The following is a 24,351-nucleotide window of genomic DNA, read 5'->3' as shown; positions in this document are numbered from 1 at the left end:
TAGTTTTATTTTCTCTTTATAAGTAGATAATAAGTAATATCTTTGATAAAATTACAAAAAAAAAATTCAGTTTATTATAAAATTATAAAATCGATATTATCGTTTATTGATTTGTTTAATGAAACATTTCTATCATGATTTGATCATTTGGAGATCAGTCCACTGTTAGTAAAAGAAGATACAATAAAACATAAACAAAGATTAATCATTATGGACAAGTGAGTATTATGACAAGTGTCAAATCAAAGTTGAATAAATCAATTATCTCAATGTTATAATTTATGATCAATTGGATACCTTTTTTAACGTATGACGTGATAAAACTGTCAATCAGAGATCAGAGAATCGTCGATCGAACCAATCACACAGGAAACTTATCCGAGCTCTCTTGATCTTATATAAATATTATTTTCTATTTTATGGTATGATGTGGTCTGTTTGTCTGGTATTATAAACCGATTATGTTTGAAATAAATGATTCGCATAACAGAAGCTGTAATTGGTGTTCTGAACTCAATTTGGAAGGGGTAGGCGAACAAAGGATCAACAAGGATGCTAGACTGTTCATACCGATCGAACATTATTGATTTGGTATAGTGTTAAGATTAGACAAGTCATATTTCGATTGATGGTGATAAAAAGCCAAACATAAAATCATAACGACTTAACATACGGCCTCTTTTTTAATTTATAACATTTGCAATAACTATGGAAATAGAGATAGTAACTTACAAACCATTTATAAGTTTACTACACATTCCAAAAAAAGTAAAACATTGAATAAAATTAGTTAAAACAATAAACTTGTTTTATATAGTTGAAATCATGAGTCAATTGAAGCTAGACCACCATGAAAAACCTGAAAGCACTGGACGACCGTTTCGTCCCATTGTGGGACTCCTCAGTAGTGCGCATCCACGATCCCGCCTCGAGAGATTCAAACCCAGGTCTTATCAGTCTCGAGCGCGTCACCTTATTTGGGTTATAATAACATATTTCTTACATATCCCTATGACATTTCAGGTGTGTAAGGTAACACAATATGTAAACAGATAAATCATGCTAATTTTCCTAATTTCTCGTCCTACAGAACAGAATAAGTGTTTATAGTTTGACTTCATCATCATCCGTGTGTTGATACTATTGAGCCGTTGTGTTTGTAGTAGCAATATAGAAAGTTGACGCGCTTCCAGGACGGTCGGTCCGAGTGGGAACGTGCAATTTATTATTTAAGGCAAAATGACTGAGTGCTTTCGTAAGATATGAAAACCATACATTCAATAATTTGTTTTCACATCTTCCATCAGTTGCCCTTTACATGTTTCATAATTCTTTCAATTCCGTTTTTACTTCATTTGAATTTTCTCAATCTCCTTCAGCCATTCATTCTATTTTCGATTGATGCTACATTACTTACTTACTTACTTACGCCTATTACGCTCAATCGAGCATAGGCAGCCGACCAGCATTCACCAACCCACTCTGTCTTGGGCCTTCCTTTCTAGTTCTATCCAGTTTTTCTTCATTCTTCTCATTCTGCCTCCATTTCTCAGAGTAATGTGTTTTTTGGTCTTCCTCTTCTCCTTTGGCCTTCAGGATTCCATGTGAAGGCTTGTCATGTGACACAATTGGGTGATTTCCTTAAAGTGTGCCCAATCCACTTCCAGATTTCTTCCTCCGCTGAAATCTGGCTTGTAGTCTCCCACAGTATAATGCTACTGATAGCGTCTGATCAACGGATCCGAAGTATTTTTCGTAGAGAATTGTTAATAAACACTTGTATCTTCTGAATGATGGCTATCGTAGTTCTACACGTCTCCGCCCCATACAGTAGAACTATCTTGACATTTAATGCTACATACTACTTATATTTCTTAATGTAAGTAGCATATACTACAGTAATATCGACTTACCATAGAAGTTTTAATAACCACCTTTTTTAAATGAATACAAAATATTGGATCATGTTCTATAATTGCAAATTGCAGAATACTACTAATGAATACTACTAATTGAATTGAATAGAACATTATAGATTGTTAACAATTATAATGTGAAACTTACCAAAACCATGAAAAACTAGCTCTTAAGTAGGTAATAATGTTTGATAAGAATCATATCAGAATACCATGACATAAGAAAAAAACCCAGTTAAGAATGAGCTTATAGTAACAAAATAAACTCAGTTAGATTGTATTGAAATCATTAACCGATGTACATTAGAACTAATTGGCTGTTATGTCCTAGTATAATACTTCCAAGTGGGGTATATATACGACTCAGTAGGCAAGAATTATTGAATTCCTCATTTGGTGTTTCCTTTGCGTTGGCTAACACATTTTAGCAAGTTTGTTTTCTACGGAATAGGATTGCTAACTTCATGTGCAACCGTTTTACTTTACCTCGGCATGGAACTGTCAGTAACCACAAAAATAGGCACAGGTTTATTGGGGAATTGGAAGCAGGCATCAAAAGGGGGAATAGTAACTACAAACAAGTGTCAAGTATTGCTCAGGACAAAGCTCGTTTGGAAATCCTGGTGTTTGCCTTTGTTCCTCTACGAGGAGTAACAGAAATAACTAAGTACGTTTGTATTGACTAGTTAATTTAGAAGTGTTTTCAACGATTTATTGTGAAATCTGTAGTATCAGATGCTGACCATCGCTTCGCAACTTTACATGAACTTTGGTCATGAACATGAATAAAACACATGAAACATTTTGAAGTAATGTGGAAAATCAGTAGCTAAGTGAAAAACGCGATGGTGTTTGAAACTAACAGTACTGAGTTCAAGTCCTGGAGTGAGCATCAACTCTTGGATACAGTTATATACATCTGAGGAGTCTCAAAGAGGACGAAACGCGCATCCTGGATTCCACTGCTAGCCATCATCGATCTTCACTTATAAATAGATTATCGAAATAAAAATAGTACAAAAGAAATAATCCTTTATACTACTTAAATTTGTGTTAATTTATTTCAATTATTTATTTATTTTGAAGAGGCGGGTTAAAATAAGTCACGAAACGTCAGAAACACAATTTTCTACTCATTTAAGAAATCACAAATAGCATATTTATTTGTAACTTCCTAACCAATCCTCAGTTTATATGAAGCTATCAAGTCCATCATCTACATTGACATCCATGTAGTGAACGAGTACACAAGGAGGGACAACAGAATGTATTTGAACACGAAATTAGAAAAAGTCGTAGGGAGAATCTGAGAACCATACAGTAAATACTTCTTTTAGCAAAATATCAGTCAATATACTCAAATTTTATTGTTTTCTTCGTTTCTCCATCAATCAATGTACGTTCTCGTTTACGGTTCATCGATTTTTTTCGATCTTCTGACTTCAGTTATTCCAGATTCGATGGATGATATATACTACTGATATCATTCGATATCAGTAGTACACACTACACCTATATTTATATTTATTTTATTTTGTACATCTATGATTTAACTGTACAACTCATCAAAACATTCTTATGTGTATATACCGTTCAATATGTCGTAATCACAACAAATTTTGAAATATATGATTCATATCGTGGAGGCTGATACTAGTGTTCCAGACTCAACAAGAAGAGCTAGATAGAATGAAGAGCTGATGAGAACTTTAGATTAGTTGTACAGGTTTGTGTGTTATTGATCCGGTCGATAATTCACTGTTATCTAATTGGAAGTATCATTACGTTATATAATAATAGAGTACAAGTTAATACAGCTTTGAACATAAACTTTGATATGCAGGTATATCCAGCTGACGAGTCCCAAATAAGATGAGACGCGCGTCAAACTGGATTCCACTGCTAACCACTATCCATTTTTGATTATGATGCTTGTAAATTAAGGATATATCGAGGCAATATGCACAGTATGAACATATGGCAATAAGAGAATGATCAATTTCAGGCCTAAACATCAATGGGAAGATTCAAACAAACAATACTAAGTGAATACAGATGTGGAGATAGGACCATAAAACCTATTTTGTAAATAATTTTTCATAGTTTACGCATGTATTTTCATATTCTGTACATTTAGCATTAAACAATTGTACTTGTTGTTTAAGTGTATTACTTTGAACACTTGTAACTTGACTTCCTTCCTTTTTGAGTACAACATATCGTGACACTGTTACTGCTCCTCATTAAATACACTCTAATTCACATCTGCATCGTTCTGCTATGTCTGCTAATATGTTAAATGAAATATTAATTGCATACCATCCACGTTTATAGACAGTTGTAACATTCTTATTGAATTCTACGCTTGGTAAACCTACTGGATCTATATCGTCCATATTGGGATTACTAATTTTTTATAATTGTGGATTATTTGGACCAAACCCAGCCGAACACGCAATAGCCTGAAGACTTAAGTAACGTCCCTTATTTTGTTATTTGTGTGTGTAATTAACTTATTAACTGTTAATTGTTACATAAACTATAGACATAATATTTTTGTTGCTAATTTTTGGTTATCATACATTTTGGTCCGCCACACAGATTTGATCTAGGTTAAGATGGTTTTTAAATAATTATTGAACTGAAGAATTTTGTATTCTACTTGATGGTTTGGTGGTTATTCGAATCCTGTGAAAAAGATCTTTTAGGAAACTTTTAAAACATGGACAAATATCAGTCAGTCAGCTACAACGTATGACCGGGCATATATATGAATCGGTCCAAGTTGCTTCACCTTATCATTAGTACAAGAAGATGAACACCAAATTCGTAGAAGTAGTCACTTGAATGATAGTGAAGTTTAAAAGAAAGATTGTGCATAAGGATATTGTACAGTAAGAAAGAATCCGTTTGTAGAAAGAAAGGTATAAGGTAATTTCAATCTCATGGTGTAAAGGAAGACAAATAATGTATACACCTCCACCATTGTGATCGGTTCTGACCCATATCACCCAGTGTTATTAGGTATTGATAAGGAAAAGTGTCGTATACACATGAGAATGTGACAGAAAAAAGTATCAATGAAGTCATAAGTAACTTTAACTTAATTATGTATAACATACTTGAACATTGATTTCACCCTGAAATTATGATGTTGAAATGTAAAAACAGAAAAAAAGCAAACGCATAAGGAAAAACTTGGAAATGTTTCTTATGAGAAGGAGATTTTTATGAAGATTGTAGTAGTTTAATAACTGAGTTTGAATTCCACGAGTTGGATAACAGATGCACACTGTTGAGGAGTCTCATACTAGGACGAAACGGCCGTTCAGTGCTTCCAGGTTTTCTATGGTGGTCCAGCTTATGATCGACTCGTGAAATCAACTGTGAACATCTAATTAGACTTGGTTTCCAACTATTTCATAATTTTTAATATAAGCAAAGACGGATAGTGGCTAGCATTAGAACCGAGGACACGCGTTTCGTCCTATTTAGGACTCGTCAGCTGGATGTACTTGTATTTCAGAGTTTATGTTCACTCCGAAACTCGAACCTAGTACCGTTCGTTTCAAACGCCATCGCGTTATCCACTCACCTACTGAGTCCTGATAGCCACTTGCTTGTGCAATTGGTTGAAGGCATAATTCATTTGGTATTGCTGTTTGAATCTTCCCATCGATGTTTAGGACTGCAATCGATCAGCCTCTTATTGGAATATATGCATGCTGTGCGTATTGCCTCGATATAGCTTTAATTCACAAGCATTATAAGCAAAGATGGATAGTGGCGAGCTGGTGGCTAGATTCAAGTTCATTCAGCTGACGAGTCTTAAATATGACGAAACTTTCATCCTGGAATCCACTGCTAACCAATATCCACCATTGCTTGTAATGCTTGTGAATTGAGGCTATATCGAGGCAGCAATACGCACAGTATGCACATATGCCCAATAAGAGTCTAGCCAGTTGCAGTCCTAAACATCAATGGGAGGATTCAAACAAACAATACTAAGTGAATTCATAAATTCTATTGTTTAAAATAAGTCTTTGTATGAAAAGTGACTTAATTTAAACTCACAAGATAGGTTGTTCGAATGGTTTAGGATTAGCTGTAATAAGAATATATAATAACTGATATTAGTAAATATGTTACATATGTTTGATATTTTAATCTCTAAGCTGGATGGTTGGGTCGTGGAGCTTTCAGAACAAACTTCAGATAGAAGTAAAGTGTTCTAGTTACTCCGCATATGGTTAATAGCCCATCCTATATACCTCGATGTTGATTGGTTCCTATTGACCTTAAACCTGGAAGCACTGGACGGACATTTCGATCCAAGCGTGGGACTCCCCAGGAGTGCCCATCCACGATTCAGCCTCGCGCTGTTTCGAACCCAGGACTTATCACTCGTGCACTAACGCTTAGCTTCTAGATCACTGAGATGGCCAGCATCCAACGATGTTCATGTCTAACTTCAACCGATTCACGAAATTGAGCGACACATTCATCATTGTCTTCAGTGAGTTACTATCTCACAATAGACTCAGTTGAACTCCATTGGTTGCTGCTTCTCAGTAGAACTCCAAGAAATACCTCATGAAGCAGGACACTACTGATCATATGTTGATGAATATGAAAACGGTTTTTTGTAGATATTATACTAATTTCATTAGTTGATATCATGATTCAAAATCATCCACCTGAGCTACAAATCTTCTTTACCATCTCAAGTTTCTTTTTGCTATGCTCAAGTTATGAAAGAAAAGGAATTTATTCTACCTAATATGTGCTAGATGGTATACTATCAGATCAAATTTCAAAATCTTAGCAAAATATATATAGATGAACAGTCGAAAAGAAATGTCAGTACTAGTGTGGTGTGTACTACTGATATCGACAGATATAAGCAGTATGTATCATCAGTTGAAAGTGAAATACCTGGAGACATAAGGTTAAGAAGATCAAAGAAAAGAGAACGACGACAAAGAATGATTGTTGTGTAAATGAGGGAACAGTCAAACCTGAGACAGTTGATTGGTAGTTTGTAAATAAACTATTTGCTGTATGATTCTTAAATTTTATTATGATGTTTGAGTAATTTCTTTTTTTCTGAAGAGTCCTATTCATGGACGAAACAGTCTTCCATTGCTCCAAGGTTTTCAATGATGGTCTGAGATTCCTCGATTCATGATCTCAATAAAAACCTAATTATTTCCACAACCCCTCACTGTTGGAATCTTTTGTAATGTCGATGATTATCATTTTGTAGCCACAGTCTCTATAGGTTACTGATCCAAAATGCCCATATATTTGTAACAGTAATCTTCAAAACAGTTGATAACTTGTACATTCTACTCTATTGATTGAACTCATATATCTAGAGCTAAGATTCTTATTATACCGTGTAAAACTTCAGCACTTGAACGCTAGAATCCTCCAAGTCGGCACTAAGATGACAGAATACGAATGACAAGCAATACTACTCCAAAAACAGTAACATTTATGGTACAAAACTGAAATCCTCATTATTGTTCTTCAATCCACATATAGGGGGGTTATTAGCATTTGTCCAATAAGAATGCTACACTTAGGGATTCTAGAATATTCTACCAAAAGATGATTCAATGGAATATCTTCATCTATCTCTGAGCATCTTAAAGGTTCCTGGAGTTCACCCATAGGCCATCTCCTCACTTTTCTAAGTATATTGATAGCCTGTATACGTGGTACTAATTTATGACCTTAAAAATGAAAGTGTTAAACTAACAGGTAGTAGAAACAGTTTCTCTGTAAAACAAAGTAAAATGCACAGTAATAGCATGAAACTACTTATAAAGAACACATTTGAACAATAGTTAAATATGAATTAGAATTTATTTGTTTTCTTTCATGTAGGTTTTCACACCGAGTTACCATTACTTGGAACCTGTTGTCCGAAGCACTGGTGTCCGCCTATTCAATTGACGAATTCAACAGGAGACTGGACACTCACGGAAGCATATTAGAAATGGAATAACATAGGCCGTAGGCCTTCTGTCCTTACTACAACAAATCCTAATCTAAATATAACTAGATATTTATACATGTATGGTGTGTGCTACTGGTATCGATAGATGTAAACAGTATATATTATCCAACAAAAGTGGAAGGTTTGGCGAAGAATGATTTTCATAGTTGAAATCATGAGTCAATTGAAGTTAAACAACCATGGTAAACCTGGAAGCACTGGACAGCCATTTCGTCCTATTTTGGGACTCCTCAGCAGTGCACATTCACGATCCCGCACTCGCGAGATTGGGAACCCATGATCTACCAGTCACGCGCCAGAGCACTTAACCTCTAGATCACTGAGCTGGCGGGCATCCAACGGTGTTAATGTCTAACTTCAACTAATCCACGATGTTTAAGCAACCGTTTACCAATTGTTTTTCTTGAGGTGATATCTCTACAACAGACTTGCTTGAATGATTGTTGTGGAAACAAAAGACCAATGAAGTTTGAGACGATTGACTGATATTTGTAAATGGAACAGTCAAGTTTGAGTCACGTTTGATTGACATTACGCAAATGAAGTATTAATTATTTGGTTCTCAAATTTTACAAAGTAATTCTGTAATTTTGTATTCGAATACATTCCATTGTTCCTACTTGTATGTTCTTGATAAGTCATACTAATTGAACGCTATACTCGGATCCTAAGCCAGTCTCATAATCCCCAAGCTAGAACTACACAGCGACTTGAACACGAGAGAAAAGGCGCAAAATATGAGAGAAACACTTCACTCCAAAGATTCATTTATGTACAGAAAATATGAGGGTTTTTATAGTATTTTAAAAGTCCTTGGGTTTTCCTAAAAATTCTAGAATATTACTGAACATAGTAGCAGTATAGTAATTAGCCAATCAGAAACTCTACATGTGACATTTCACTTCCGTGATGTTTCTAGCAAAACTTCTAGTCAAACGCTGATTAGATAAAATGCTTCTTAGTGTTCCCTGAGCCTTTCTTGTCATTTGCGAAAAGTTTCCTGGATCACCCCAACAGTTCACATTCATAGCACATGAACTTTTGAATGATTCACATCGAACTAACTATTCATTCCATCAAATGATGTACCCTAAGAACATACGCGATTGATCATGGGTACAACCTGAACACATTCCATTACTGTTTACTTACACGATTGGAGTTTCTGGTGACGTTTTTACTTCAGCTAGAATAGCAAACAAAGTTTGAATACAGAAACATATCATTTTTAAAAATACCAAAAAACAAAGTTATGCTATACACCCTCAATAATCAGCCATTCAATTATCTTGAATCCAAATAACTCGTTGACGTTCGAAATGGAAGTTACTAAGTTCGAATCCTGTGGTGAACATCCACTCAGGTTCAGATAGATCCAGTTAACTCCACCCTAGTAAAACGAATTGAAGATTCTGAATCCCAATACTAGTCACATTCTATCTATTCTATGTCAATATATGGTATGATATTTGTTATTTAAGTAATGTGATCAAGTTAACAAAAAAATTCTCCGTATAGACGCTTTTGTTAAGGTAATAGTAAATATCAAATCGTCAAGAACGTACAAGTATTTATAAACAGTTGTCTAAGCAAAATACATAACATTCATTGGCCGGATACTATCAGCAACGGCGTTTTATGAGAGAGGACAAACCAGCTTCTAGCTGAAGAGGAAATGAAGAAAAGACTTTGGAAATGGATAGGACATACATTCAGGAAATCACCAAACTGCATCACGAGGTGATCCCTAACTTGGAATCCTGAAGGGAAGCGGAAAATTAGAAGGCCAAAGAACACATTACGCCTTGAAATAGAACCAGATATGAAAAGGATGAATGTTAACTGGAAAGGATTGCCAAGGACAGGGTTGAATGGAGAATACTGGTGGTCAGCCTATGCTGGTAACAGGCGTAAACAAGTAAGTAAGTAAGTAAGTGAAGAGTCCCATACTAGATCTAAACAGTCGTCCAGTGCTTGCAGGTTTTCAATGATGTTCTAGCTTACATCGACTTATGAATTCAACTATTAAAATTATTACAATATCTATATACCTTCATTCTGATAATATATCTGAGTATTTGTAGTATGTGTCTCCGAAACTGGTGAGAATTAAGGCCAATTATTGAAGGTATAATTGACTGCTACTTACTATCAGGCAACAATGATTTCATTCAAGGTATGCAGAAATCCGTTTAATTATGAATGTGCTTTGTGACAGATATCATTCAAAAAATTTAAATGTAATCATTATATGAAACATTATATAAACAGGGTATGAGAAACGATGGATAGTGGTTGTCAGTGGAATCCAGGATGCGCGTTTCGTCCTATTTGGAACTCGTCTGCCGGATGTAACTGCATCCAAGAGTTGATGTTTAGGACTTAGTAACTCAGTGGATAACGTGATAGCGTTTGAAACGAGCGGACGAAACACGAGTCTAAAATTCAACTGCTAGACAATATCCATCTTTGTTTTTAATACTTGTGACTTAAGGAAATATCGTGGCAGTCCTCACACGATGCACATATGTCAACAAAAGACTGATCAATTACAGTCCTAAACAACAATGAGAAGATACAATCAAACAATACCAAAGGTATTGAGCTTACAATTTCTTGATTCATTGTGATGACCACTGCTGAAACAAAACAAATAAAGGATATTGGTAAAAGCTTCATTAACCCTTATTTATTTAATCTTCATCAAATGTACTTAGGTTTGTTGTTTTAAAGAGGTAGACTTATAACAATCTTGACATTTGTGTTCATCATATCAGTTTATCATTACTAAGTCAACACAAGTTAGTTATTTCAAACTAGTCAACATTATAAACTATGATAATGAGATTGTCTTCAATCTGTTCAATGTAAGATTGTTGAGTCGGCTTCCGGAGAACTTCAACGGAGCCTTCAGATGCCCAAAAAGGAGCCAAAGAGCCCTAGCCGATCAGAGTATAATAGAACATTCTACAATTCCAACGTGGCGTGCTACTATTGGTCGGTAGCATAATATTTCGTTAACGGATTGGCTGAAATATGATGTTGATTTAACAGACGCTAACATCTATATATACCCATGATTTTCTGTACAAAAAGGAACCCTGGAGTAAAGTGTTTCTCTCACACTTGCGTTGTCTCTCTGGTGTTCAAGTCGCTGAGTAGTTCTAGCCTGTGGGTTACCACAATAGCTTAGGAAACGAATATAGCGTTCAATCGACTAGACTTATCAAAGATTCATTCTAATTCAAATCTATATTAGTTGAATTGAAATTCCTTATATAAAGAAGCTTAGGTGACTATTGTACGAGGTATAATCATGCTATATATATTGATTTTCTTATGTATTAACCCTTCCCTATCAATCAGCTGATTGAGTAACAAGGAAAATGAATCATAGTCATATAGAGTTAAATAATAACCACCGAATAAGATCATGATCGTTTGACCAATGTTAAGCGTCATATTATTAGTTTTGATAGATTTAACATGGAGGAATTAGTCCCCTTTGATAAATTTCGATATCGTATTAAGAAGATGAAGGCTCCGGCTCGAGACTGGTAGGTCCTTGGTTCGGATCTCGCGAGTGCGGGATCGTAGATGCGCACTGCCACTGAGGAGTCCCATAATGGGACGAAACGGCCGTCCAGTGCTTCCAGATTTTCGATGGTGGTCTAGCTTCAATTGACCCATGATTTCAACTATGAAGATGAAGATTATCATAACTAGGTGGTGATTTATTAACTCAGTATATGGTGTGAGCTACTTATATCGACATAAGTAGTGTATATTGTGAGTGAGGAATAGAATATATGGCAGCAGAAGATCGAGAAGTGAAGAACAGAAATAGATAGCAATTGGTGTGGAAATCAAGGGACAATGAAGGCCTTATACAATTAATAAACATTTTGGAAATGAAGTATTGGAGTATGGTTTAGGTATTTTATCAAACAACTTTGTAGACGGTTGTCCTCACCTGTGTCTCATTCACTACAATTACATATACACATATACTATGGAAATGAAAAGTTTAACGTTCACAAATGCAACACATTGGTTGCTTAAATCTTCCCATGGATGTTTAGCACTGTAATTGATCAATTTTTGTTATTGACATATCTACATCCTGTTCGGAACGCCTCGATATTATTTAAAGTCACAAGCATTAAAAGAAAAGATGGATAGTGTCTAGCAATGTAATCCAAGATGAGAGTTTCATCCTATCTGGGACTTGTCAGCTGTATTTCAACAAATCAACAATTACGAAGGATTCATGTCGTCCGGCTTCATAGTGTTTATCGATTTCCTATGTACAACACTAATGAACCTTGACAAAGAAATACGATTTCAAAAATGTTTTACAAAGTTCATTATTTTCAAGATAGTAAAGTGAAATTCTTTGGTGTGATCAAGTGCTTTATGGAGAGCCGATATCATGGTAACTATCTCTAATTGTATTCAAAACTTAACTGATGTCTAAAAATCTTGATTGATTAATGGATTGATAACAATCAAGATTTATTAAAAGATATTCTGATTGTTTTAGTGGTATGTGCTACTGATGTCGACAGATATAAGTAGTATGTATCTGCCTAGAGTCAGAAAGTCAAGAAGATCAAAGAAAAGAGAATGAGAAGAAAGAAGGATTGGTATGGAAACAAAAGAAGAAATGAATTCTGAGACGATTTATTGATATTTTTAAATGGAACAGTCAAGTTTGAGACAATCGATTGACATTTAACCAATGAAGTATTTAATTTATGGTACTCAGATGTTACTAAGATGTTCTGTTCTGTATATATTGGGTTGTCATCACTTGCGTTTTCCTTCACTATAGTTTAAATGCTTATGAAATAAGTTCTATGGATTTAATTTCACTAATGTCAGTTTTGTTTTGCTAGATGATAGAACCTTAAATTCCATGACTTAGAAGACCCTATTTGAAGTAATTTACTTTAGTATGATTTGTCAGTATCAGTAAAAGAAGTAAAAAACAAAATAAAAATTAGATAAACTACGCTCATTTACACAGGAGGTTTTACTGTTGAAGACGGACTTCCATCTACAATAGAAAATTAGAGTTGATAAATGAGTTAGATATAGTTAATTAAAAGCGGCATATTTACAAATGAAGAATATCTGGAACTCAAAACAACTGTTTGTCAACCAATATCAAAGTCAGAATTCTCAATACAAATGTCAAGACAGTTCTACTGTATGAGGCAGAAACCTAGAGTACTACGAAAACCATCATACAGAAGATACAAGTGTTTATTCACAGTTGTTTCCGCAAGATACTTCGGATCCGTTGATCACACACTATCAACAACATTCTACTGTGAGAGAGAACGAACTAGATTCCAGAGGAGGAAGAAATCAGAAAGATGTGCTGGATGTGGATAGGACACATATTGAGGAAAGCAGCCAACTGCGTTGCAAGTCAAGATCACACATTGAATCCTGAAGGCCAAAGGAGAAAAGGATGACCAACGAACACATTACGCCGAGAAATGGAGACAGATATGAGAAGGATGAGCAAAAATTGGATCCAACTAGAAAGGAAGATCCAGGACAGAGTTGCCTGGTGTGTGGCCTATGCATCATTTGGAGTAACAGGCGTAAGTAATTAATTCATTTTTTTCTTCTTTGTTTGAATATTTCCATTTGTGCTTAGGATTGTAGTTGATTAGTCTATTATTTGCACAAACTAGTGGTTATTTGGACTCAGTAGATAAGTAGATAAAATGATGACGTTTGAGGTGAACGCTACTGGGTTTAAGTTCCAGAGTGAACATCAACTGTGAAATATAGGTACAATCATCTAAAGAGTCCCAATTAAGTTGAAACGTGACTGATGGATTATACTGCTAACCACCATCATTTCAGCTTATAGTGCTTGTGACTTAAGGCAATATCGGGGCGATCCAAACAGGATGCATATATACTAATAAGAGATCGATCAACTTCATATTCAACATCTTACTACATAAAAACAAAGTTTACTCTACATTTGAAAGGTTGTTGTATATATAAGAAGAGTAAGATAAAAGGTTGGAGGCAAAACCCGACTCACATGTCTTCGTCGTGCCTCCTAGATTATGGGACTGTTTCCTTGTACTGACGTGAGCGGTAACATGAGTGGTGGTGATCGGCTTAATCAACCACTCTACTTATACCCACAAATAATTACGATTGCTACAAAGAATCATTGTATAATTATTGAGGGTTCAAAAAAAAAATAAATGAATCTGCCCAAAAATCAAAGAAAGAATGAATGATGTAATGATTCTGCGTAAGCAATGTTTTCACATATTTCGAATATTCGGATATGTTAATGGCCGTTTCTTGAATGTGAGATTTCAGTCAGAAGTTATAGCACAATGACTTCATATCATTTAAGTAAGAGAAAGAGACATATGTGCAGTGTAAATATATCAAAGTAATAATCAAAGCCATTTCATAGTTGAAAGCATGTGTCAATTCATGCTAGACCACCATGGAAAACCTCGAAGCACTAGACGGTCGTTTCGTCTTATTGTTGGACTTCTAAGCAGTGCCCATCCACAATCCCACCTCTTGAGATCCGAACCCAGGACCTACCAGTCGCGCGCGCGAGCGCTTAACCACCAGACCACTGAGCCGGCATCCTATTGTGTTAGTGTCCAACTTCATCCAGTCCACGAGGTTGAGCAACCGTTCACGAATTGTTTTCAGTGAGTTGATATCTCACAAGAAACCCTGGTTGAACTCCACTGGTCACTGCATCTCACTGGAACTACGGGAAATATTTCTTGAAGTCAGTCACTATTGAGCATATGGTTATTATCAGGAGTCCCAAAATAAGATGAAACGGACGTCCAGTGCTTCCACGTTTTCTATGGTGATCTGCCTTCAACAGACACATGATTTCAACTATGAAAATACGGAAATCTCCACAAAACCCTTTTCTGACAAAGCCATTTCGTTAATTATAGAACATTATTGAACTTACCACTATCGTTTCTCCTCCCATTTCTTCAACATAATCAATAACATATGAGAGCATGGATGAAATTCATGAACACCAGCTGACTTACTCATTTATCAAAGTATACGTAAATTACTTTTATTGTGTTACAAAATGAATGCAATTGAATCAGGTCATTCAAAAGACAGTAAGATTGTCAGGATGCACAGAAATTGACAATCCCCTTTTTTGATTGAAATCATGGATCGATTAATCTTAAACAACCATTGAAAACATAGACGGCTGTTTCGTCCTTGTGTGGAACTCCTCAGCGGTGCGCACTCATAATCCTGCCCTCAGGATTCAAATTCGAGACCTTTTACCTCGTAAGCGAACTCTTAAACTGTAGACCCCTGAGCTAACCAACATTCAATGGTGTTAATAACTTACTTCAAACAATCCACCAAATGGCCTTCCAAAGGTCTAACATCAATCGATTCATGATCTCAATCAAAAACTTCACAACTTCATAGTGAAAATTCTTCTTTTTTTGTTGAAATTATCACACAATAGCTTATCAGCTGATAAACACCCAAACTCAAGATTTTCTCCATCAGGCGTTATCATTCAACTATCCCTCAAGTAATAAAAACCATAACATTCAAATAAATGTTCTCTTTTCAAAGAATTTATTATCAAGCTCTTCAGCCATAGCGTCCCGAATAGGATGAAACGGGCGACCTGAAATCCATTGCTAGTCACTATACACCTTTGCTTATGAAGCTTGTGATTAGAGGAAACATCGCGGCTGTCCGCACAGGATACACTTAAGACAAAAAAAGACTGATCGCTTGCAGTAAACCACACCAAGTGAATTTAAAATTCACCCCATTCCACAAGCAGGTGGCTATGATAACTCAGTATCTAAGTGGATAACGCGATGACGTCTGAAGCGAACGGTACTGGATTCGAGTTATCGAGTGAACATCGACTCTGCGATGCAGATACATCCAGTTGACGAGTATCAAATAGGACGAAACGTGCGTCCTGAATTCCAATGCTAGTCACTATTCATCTTCGCTTATATACACGATAATGATATAACCAACAGAGTATATAATCTGAATAATAACAAACTAAGATAATGCTACATTGAACCTTAAGTATAAATGAAAAATGTTATGTTCAAATGTATGAATAGAAAGCAGGATTCGAACTCAGGACCTTCAGTCTCACGCACGAACGCTTTACCTATTGACATATTAGTTGTATGAATATTGGGAGTAGGTTAATGGAAAAAGAGTCAATTGTAGTCATTAAAATTCATTCAACTTACACAGTTGAATTTGTAGAAGCATCAGTGTTTGTTGCTATAAAGGGAAATGATATTGAATAATCAATCTATTTTAAAAGGTTACTTACTTAGATTATGATTGTGCCATTCATGAGTGTATAGGTACTAGTCTATGGATGATTCTTTAGTATGAAATTCAATGACATTCATTTATATAGTTGAAATCATGAGTCAATTGAAGCTAGACCACCATTGAAAACCTGGAAGTAATGGATGGTTGCTCAACTTCGTGAATTGGTTGAAGTTAGACATTAACATCGTTGGATGCCGAGTTAGTGGTCTATTGGCTAAGCACTCACCCGCGAGACTAACACGTCCTGGGTTGGAATCTCACTTGTCAGGATCGAATAGTCCCACAATAGGACAAAATGGTATAAATAATATATCTCTGTTATAAATCAAGTATGGTACATCTTTTGCAGCATGGAGTTGTGAAGATTTATGAATTTTATTTGATTCAAAAAACCAGGAAGCACTGGACGGTCACTTCATCGTAACATTTGATTATTGTTGGGTAGCTTCGAATGGAAATTTCCGGAGTTTTAGTGAAAAGCCGTGAGCAGTGAAGCTCAACCTTTGCGGATATGTGGAGGAGTTACCTACCGAAGACAATAAAAAAAGATAGCTCAATATGGTGCAATAATTGAAGTTCAATATTAGCACCATTAGATGACATCTCAGTGTTCTAGTGGTAAGGAGTTCTTTCAAGAGGTTAAAGGTCCTGAATTCTCTCTGCTGAGGAATGCAATACTAAAAGGAAATGACCGTTCAGTGCATCCAGGTTTTCAGTCATGATGTAACCCAGATGAATTCATTATTTCAATGACATAATTTATGGTTGAAACCATCACAGGTGTTAGCAATTATTCCGTATTATGTTTCGGTATATTTATCATCTTAAAATTTCATTGATGAACCATTTTGAACTTACAATTACTATTATGATCCCCACTTCTATAAAGTAATCGAATTCATTTAACAATATGAATGAAGTATCCTACACAAGAGTTGATTGGTTTATTGATCAAACCATAGATATATCGGTTTTATCATAGATAGGGTATTACTTACTTACTTACGTCTGTTAACCCTCGTCGAGGAGTATAGGCCGCCCAACAGTATTCTCCATCCTACCCTGTCTTGGGCAATCCTTTCCAGTTCTTACCAGTTAATATTCATCTTTTTCATATCTGCTTCCGTTTCTCGGTGTTATGTGTTCTTTGGCCTTCCTCTTTTCCGCTTCCCTTCTGAATTCCAAGTTAGGGATTGCCACTTGATGCAGTTTGGTGATTTCTTCAATGTATGTTCTATACATTTCTATCGTCTTTTCTTAATTTCCTCATCAGCTGGAAGCTGATTTGTCCTCTCCTATAAAACGCTGTTGCTGATAGTATCCAGTCAGTGAATGTTGAGTATTTTGAGTAGATAACTGTTTATCAATACTGCATTTCAATCTCGATATCTCTGATCGTGCTCTTTCTTAACTTGTACAACGAAAGATCGTAAACTTCTCACTAATACAACTGAATAGATTGTACAAATAATTAACATAATCTTCTGTTAAAGCAAACAAAAGACAGATAACTTGTTATACTATCTACATGACAGGAATAGATAACCAACATTATCAAGCAGGCCGCCTTTTACTTTATTCATTGTTTATCATCATGAATTTTATATTTTGATGAAGTTTTGTTCTCTGAGCTGGATGATTTGGTCGTAGAGCTTTTACCCGAAGTTTATGCTGATGTTTTCAATCAGCAGGAAGATGAAGGCATCACGATCAAACCATCTAGCTCAAAGAATAAAAGTTTATCAAAATCATCAGCATCTGATCTACAAATCTTCTCCACCGTCTCAGATTGATTAGTAAATTGAATATTAGTTTACTAAAAAAGATTTATAAATGAAAAAACGATGAACTTACAATGATTCAGCTGTTGGTGAATTTGAAATCATTAAATGCATTGACTATAGTTGTATTGAATGAATAATCAGGTGAGGAAAGTCAGTCTATTATTGAATACAAATTACGGAACATGTTGATGAACCATACACTGAATAATTCATTTGCGAATCCTCATCCTTTTTTACATCACATTCTGTATAATTCTACTAGTTCACAATTCCTTTTTGTTTCTCTTTCTATTCTCTTTAACTCGATTTTCTTAATCATCTGTTCCCAGGTTTTCCATTTTCGATTAATGTTACATACTACTTATGTCTATTGATATAAGTAGTATACATCACATAATCAACAGAATTGGAGTTTCCTTTTCAATTAATATGGCAAACCAGTTGCGTATTTCATACATAACTACATTTACATTGAATAATGTTAGACGATGACAGTTTATTCATAAAACAGTCGTTCCAATATTTAGCTCTACATGATGATTAAGAGGTTTACTTGTGTTGCTTAGGTATACTGTATCACGAGTTGAGATTCCACAAGAAAACTGTCCAGTACACAAAGCAATTAATTATAGGTGTCAAAGGGATATATTACTGTAATCGGACTACAGTGTTTTGATGAGCATTGTTTATAATATTACTTACTTACTAAATTACGCCTGTTACTCCCGATGAATCGTAGGCCGCCAACCAGCGTTCTCTAACCCACTCTGTCCTCGGCCTTTCTTTCTAGTTCTATCCAATTGTTGTTCTTTCTTCTCATATCTGTCTCCATTTTTCGGAGTAATATCTTTTTCGGTCTTCTACTTTTCCTTTGACATTGAGGATTCCATGTAAGGGCTTGTCTTGTGACGAAGTTGGTTGCTTACCCGAATGTGCGGCTTAAGCACTTCCAGCACTTCATCCTGATTTCTTCATCTTCTAAAGTCTGCTTTGTTCTCTCCCACAGTAGAATGTGGCTGATAGTGTCTGGTCAACGGATCAGAAGTACTCTTCTTAGACAACTGCTAATAAACACTTGTATCTTCTGGATGACGGCTTTCGTAATTCTCCAGCTTTCCGCCCCGGACAGTAGAACTGTTTTCACATTTGTATTGAAAATTCTGATTTTGATGTTGGTGGACAGAAAGTTGTTTTAAGTTGCAGATGTTTTTCAGTTGTGAATATGGTGCTCTTGCTTTGCCGATACGCATCTTCACATTTGCATCACATCCACCCGTGTTCATCAATGGTGCTGCCCCGATATGTAAAGCATTTCACACCATTCAAAGTTTCTCCGTCAAGTGTGACTTGATTGGTGCATGCTGTATTGTATCGGAGAGTCATGCTTTTCATTTTGGTTATATTGAGACCTACTGCTGCTGAGGCTGCTGCTTCACTGGTGGTGTTATCCTACATTTGTAGTTGCGTGTGTGATCGAAGAGCCAGATCACCTGCAAAGTCCAAATCGTTCACCTGCATCCTAGCTGTTCACTGTATCCCGTGCTTCCGTCCAGATGTCGAAGTTTTAATGATTCAGTCGATCACCAGGAGAAAGAGAAAGGGTGAGAGTAAGCAACCTTGCCTGACACCAGTCTTTACCTCGAATGAGTTGATGAGTTGTCCTCCATGAACGATTTTTCAGTATAATCCATCAGAAGTATTCCGTTGTTTATAATATAGAAGATTTTATTAATTTATATGTTAAACAGTAAACTTACAGTTATTTGTTCCAGGTCCGGATGTACTATTAAATGAAGTAATCAGAGATTGGAATAATATATGTTCACTAAGTGGTAATTAAGTATGACAACTACTACTTATTTTTCAAAGTTGAAATCATGAGTTAATTGAAGCTAGACCACCATCGAAAACCTGGAAGCACTGGACGGCCGTTTCGTCCTACTATGGGACTCATGATTTCAACTTTGAAAAATACTGAAATCTCCACAAATCCCCTTCTAAACTACTACTTATGTTGACAGATATAAGTAGTATGTAACATCATTTGAAAGTGAAATGCCTAACCATAGAAGATTGCAATGAATGGAACAGGAAATAAATCTAAGAGCGATTGGAATAACAATAGAACAAGAGGAATAATGGAATGTATAAAAGACAACGCAAAGAAGATGTAGAAAGGATGTATTTAATATGTATGGTTTTCATATTTTACTAAGCCACTGTATAATTTGGAATTATCTTCCTTAGCTGAGTTCTTCATGTACTGCATGTATCTCTTGTCAACATGTATGTTCTCTTAGATCACAGTTATCTTTATCCTTTGAATGTGAAAGCTACTCAAATCATGTCTGATTCGATAAGTGACAAATAAACCCTACATTAACTGATGACATCTCACGAAACAACATAACAGTTACAGCTAGAACGAATAATTTGATTATTATCCTAAAGAAGTCTAGACGAGTTGGCTGGACGAAACGTCGAAATTATTTAGATTTCAATTGCTTAGGTTATTTCAAGTAAACTTTCCATGTTTAATAGTTACATGTAGGTTTATGTATATAAATAGAACTTAGTAACTTTACTATTAAACATATTCGAATTATAGTTGAAATCAAGAATCAATTGAAGCTAGACCACCATGGGAAACCTGGAAACACTGGACAACCATTTTCTTCCACTGTTGGACTCCTCAGCACTGCGCAACAATCATCCTGTCTCGCGGGATGCGAACCCAGGATTTACCAAGCCATAGCATACTGATCATTCGAAACTAACTAACCATTAATAACCTGTTTGGTGAAGACGCTGACAAAATGCAGAGTCTTCTGTTGGAACTCAGTAATAATGCCAGGATGTTTGGGATGCGTTTCTCCCCATCCAAATGTAAATTGTTACTCCAGGACTGGCCTGCGTCAACACCCGAACTAAGGATAAGGAGTGAAGTAGTCGAACGCGTCGACAACTTCACTTATCTTGGAAGTCTGATCAGCCCTAATGGGTTGGTGTCTGACGAAATCTCAGCACGGATTCAAAAAGCTCGTTTGGCTTTTGTCAACTTACGTCACCTATGGCGAAGACGAGATATCGGTCTATCAATTAAGGGACGAGTATACTGCGCAGCAGTTCGCTCTGTTCTACTTTATGGCTGCGAAACATGGCCATTAAGAGTACAAAATACTCACAAGTTACTAGCATTTGACCACAGATGCCTTATAAATATTGCTCGCATCTGCTGGGATCACCAGGTAAGTAATAGTGCGGTTAGATGCAGGGTATTAGGGAGTGGTGGTAAATCAGTTGATGAGGTGATGAATCTTCATCGACTGAGATGGTTGGACCACGTGTTACGTATGCCTGAACACCGATTACCACGACGCGCTATGATGACTAGTGTTGGGGATGGTTGGAAGAGAGTTAGGGGCGGCCAAACCAAAACATGGCATCAGTGTTTGAAGTCACTAACCTCTAGTCTGAGCCATGTTGGCAGATGCAGACTACCTGGTTGGGGTCCGCGTGACTATCGTAACCAATGGTTGGAGACTCTGTGTGACATGGCTCAGAATCGATCACAATGGCGTAGGTGTATACACTCTTTATCTTCCCTTAAACCTTGAGACTAAAATTGCTTCATATCTCTCTTCCTTCCTATACTATATCCTTATATACAACCTTTCTTTTATATTTTACCACCACTAAATTAATTACTTCTATGAATCCGGTGTTCGTCTTGTTGTGCTAACGAGGTATGGCAACTTGGACCGATGCATATATGTGCCTGGTCCTACGTTGTAGCTGACTGACTGACTGAATAATAACCATACAGAAATATTCCTGATCTCAATCAAAAAACTTAACAATCTCCACAATCCTATCCTGATGATTATCATGTGCTTAATAGTGACTAGTATCTTGAGTGAATTTTTGTAATTCGAGTGAGAAACCGTGACCGATGAAGCTTATCCATGTCAAGCGGAAACAGTTATGTATCTCAGAAAATGGAAGATAGTTGCGCAATTTTATGGATTGATTGAAGTTAACACTGTTGGATGCCGACTAAATTAGTCGTCCTGGATTCAAGTCCAATATGAGAGATTGCGGATGTTCACTGTTGAGCTGTCTCCTACTAGGGACGAACTGACCATTCAATATTTCCTAGTTTTCAATGGCGGTCTAAACTTGATCCATTCATGTTCTCAATCAAAAAGAACTTAACTATCTTCATAACCCTATAGTGATAAATATTAACTTATTCGTATACTTTTTGTAAATTAATTATCTACATATTACATAATGTTTATATGCCCCAAAAATATTGACTTACACCTTTGGTTCTTCTGTAGAACTTGTTTCTCCAGCTACAACGTAAATTTACATTAGACACAGTTCAATGAATAGTAGATATGCATCTTGTGCAGACTGCCTCAATAATGTCTTAGCTTATTAGTTGTGTAAGCAATGATGGATAGTATTTAACAGTTCAATCCAGGATGCACATGAAGAACATATGTTTAACATCAAAAAGAATAATCAAACAGCCAATACAAATAAATTAAAATTATTTCAGTTGCGCAGAACAGTGAATATTTCTGATCTCAGTAGCTCACTCCATAAAGCACTTGTCATTTGAGGCCATAGACACTTGGTTCAAGTCCCAGCGTGAAAGTTAGATTTTTTGGTGTAGAGGCCTATTCAGCTAACTAGTCTCAACTAGGACGAGACGAATATCCTAAATTCCACTGCTAGCAACCATCTAACCCTGATTAAAACTAAATACATCTGAAATAATTGAGGCTTTTTGAAAATAAATTTATTTCAATACATTCAATTCAGTTATCATGAACTGATTGATGTTAGACGACTATTGAAAACCTGGAAGCACTGAATGGCCGTTTCGTCCTATTTAGGAGCTTCTCAACAGTTCGCATCCATGATCTCTCACCAAATGGACTCGAACCCGGGACCTTAAGTCTCGCGCGCGAACGCTTAATTTACCAATCCATGCCGGATGAAGACAGATATCTACCTCAGTACAATGAAAAATGTTTGCACAACCTTGTGGATTGGTTGAGATAAGATATGAACACTATTGGTTGCCTGCTTAGTTGTCTATTAGGTTAGGCGTTCGCATGCGAGACAGGAGGTTCTGTGTTCGAGTCCCATTGCTGTGGGATCATGGATGTGACGTGTTGAGAAGCTCCTTAATAGAACAAAATCGCCGTCCAGTGCTTGCAGGTTTTCAATAGTCGTCTAACATCAATCTGTTAATGATCTCAATCAAATCTTATTCAGTCGGAAACAGAATCACCTATTACCTGAGTTAATCCATGATATTTCGTTTAAACAAACTTAGAAGGTTCTCTTAGTTACAAGCTATATCAAAAGAAAAAGTAATTGAACTTACATGCACCAGCTAGTACCTGTTTATGGATAGTAATCAATAGTAAAACAATATACATCCATTTCATGTTTACACAAAACAAGTAATCACTAGTATGATAGTGTTTATAAATCTTAGTTTATATATGACTTGGTAACAAAACAAAAAAAGAAAGAGAACAAACATTTTCATACCCTCGCTGTTTACTTCAACCTTTTCTTCATCTTTCAAAGGTATCTCATTAAAAACAAAAAAATTGCTTGACAACAATTAAAACTTTCAATTAATTTTCTGTCAATAAATTCAGTGGTCTAGTAGTTAAGCGCTTGCGGACAAAACCAATTGGTCTTTGGTTTGAATCACATGAGGCGGTATCACAGATGCGCTCTACTAAGGAGTCCGACACTTCGACGAAACGGCCGCCCAGTGCTTCCCGTTTTTTCCATGGTGAACTAGCTTCAATTGAATCATGATTTCAACTATCAAAAGTCATTTTGATTAATTCCTTTTATGATAAATACTACTTGAATGAAATGATTATGTAATTCACTAAAAACAAATGATTTAAGTAGTATATAACATCAATAAGAAATGGAATACCGGTCAAAAAGAGGTTGAGATGTGTGAATTATAGAAAGTTGAGAGGGAAATAGAAAAGAATTGATTATTGGAAGAATCATGAAAGATGCCAATAACAATGCTGTCAACATTAGTAGTATGAAACATCAATTATCATATCTCTGCTTGGTTATCTGATTGAGATTCTTATAAATTGATTGCTTGAATTTATCAAGTAAAGGTAATCTTTTTGTTGGTTGAAAGCATGAGTCAATTGAGTCTAGGCTATCAAGGAAAACCTGGAAGCACTAGACC

This window comes from Schistosoma mansoni, assembly GCF_000237925.1.
Source record: "Schistosoma mansoni, WGS project CABG00000000 data, supercontig 0097, strain Puerto Rico, whole genome shotgun sequence".
In the NCBI taxonomy this organism is placed as follows: Eukaryota; Metazoa; Platyhelminthes; class Trematoda; order Strigeidida; family Schistosomatidae; genus Schistosoma; species Schistosoma mansoni.
This window is presented reverse-complemented; position numbering follows the sequence as displayed.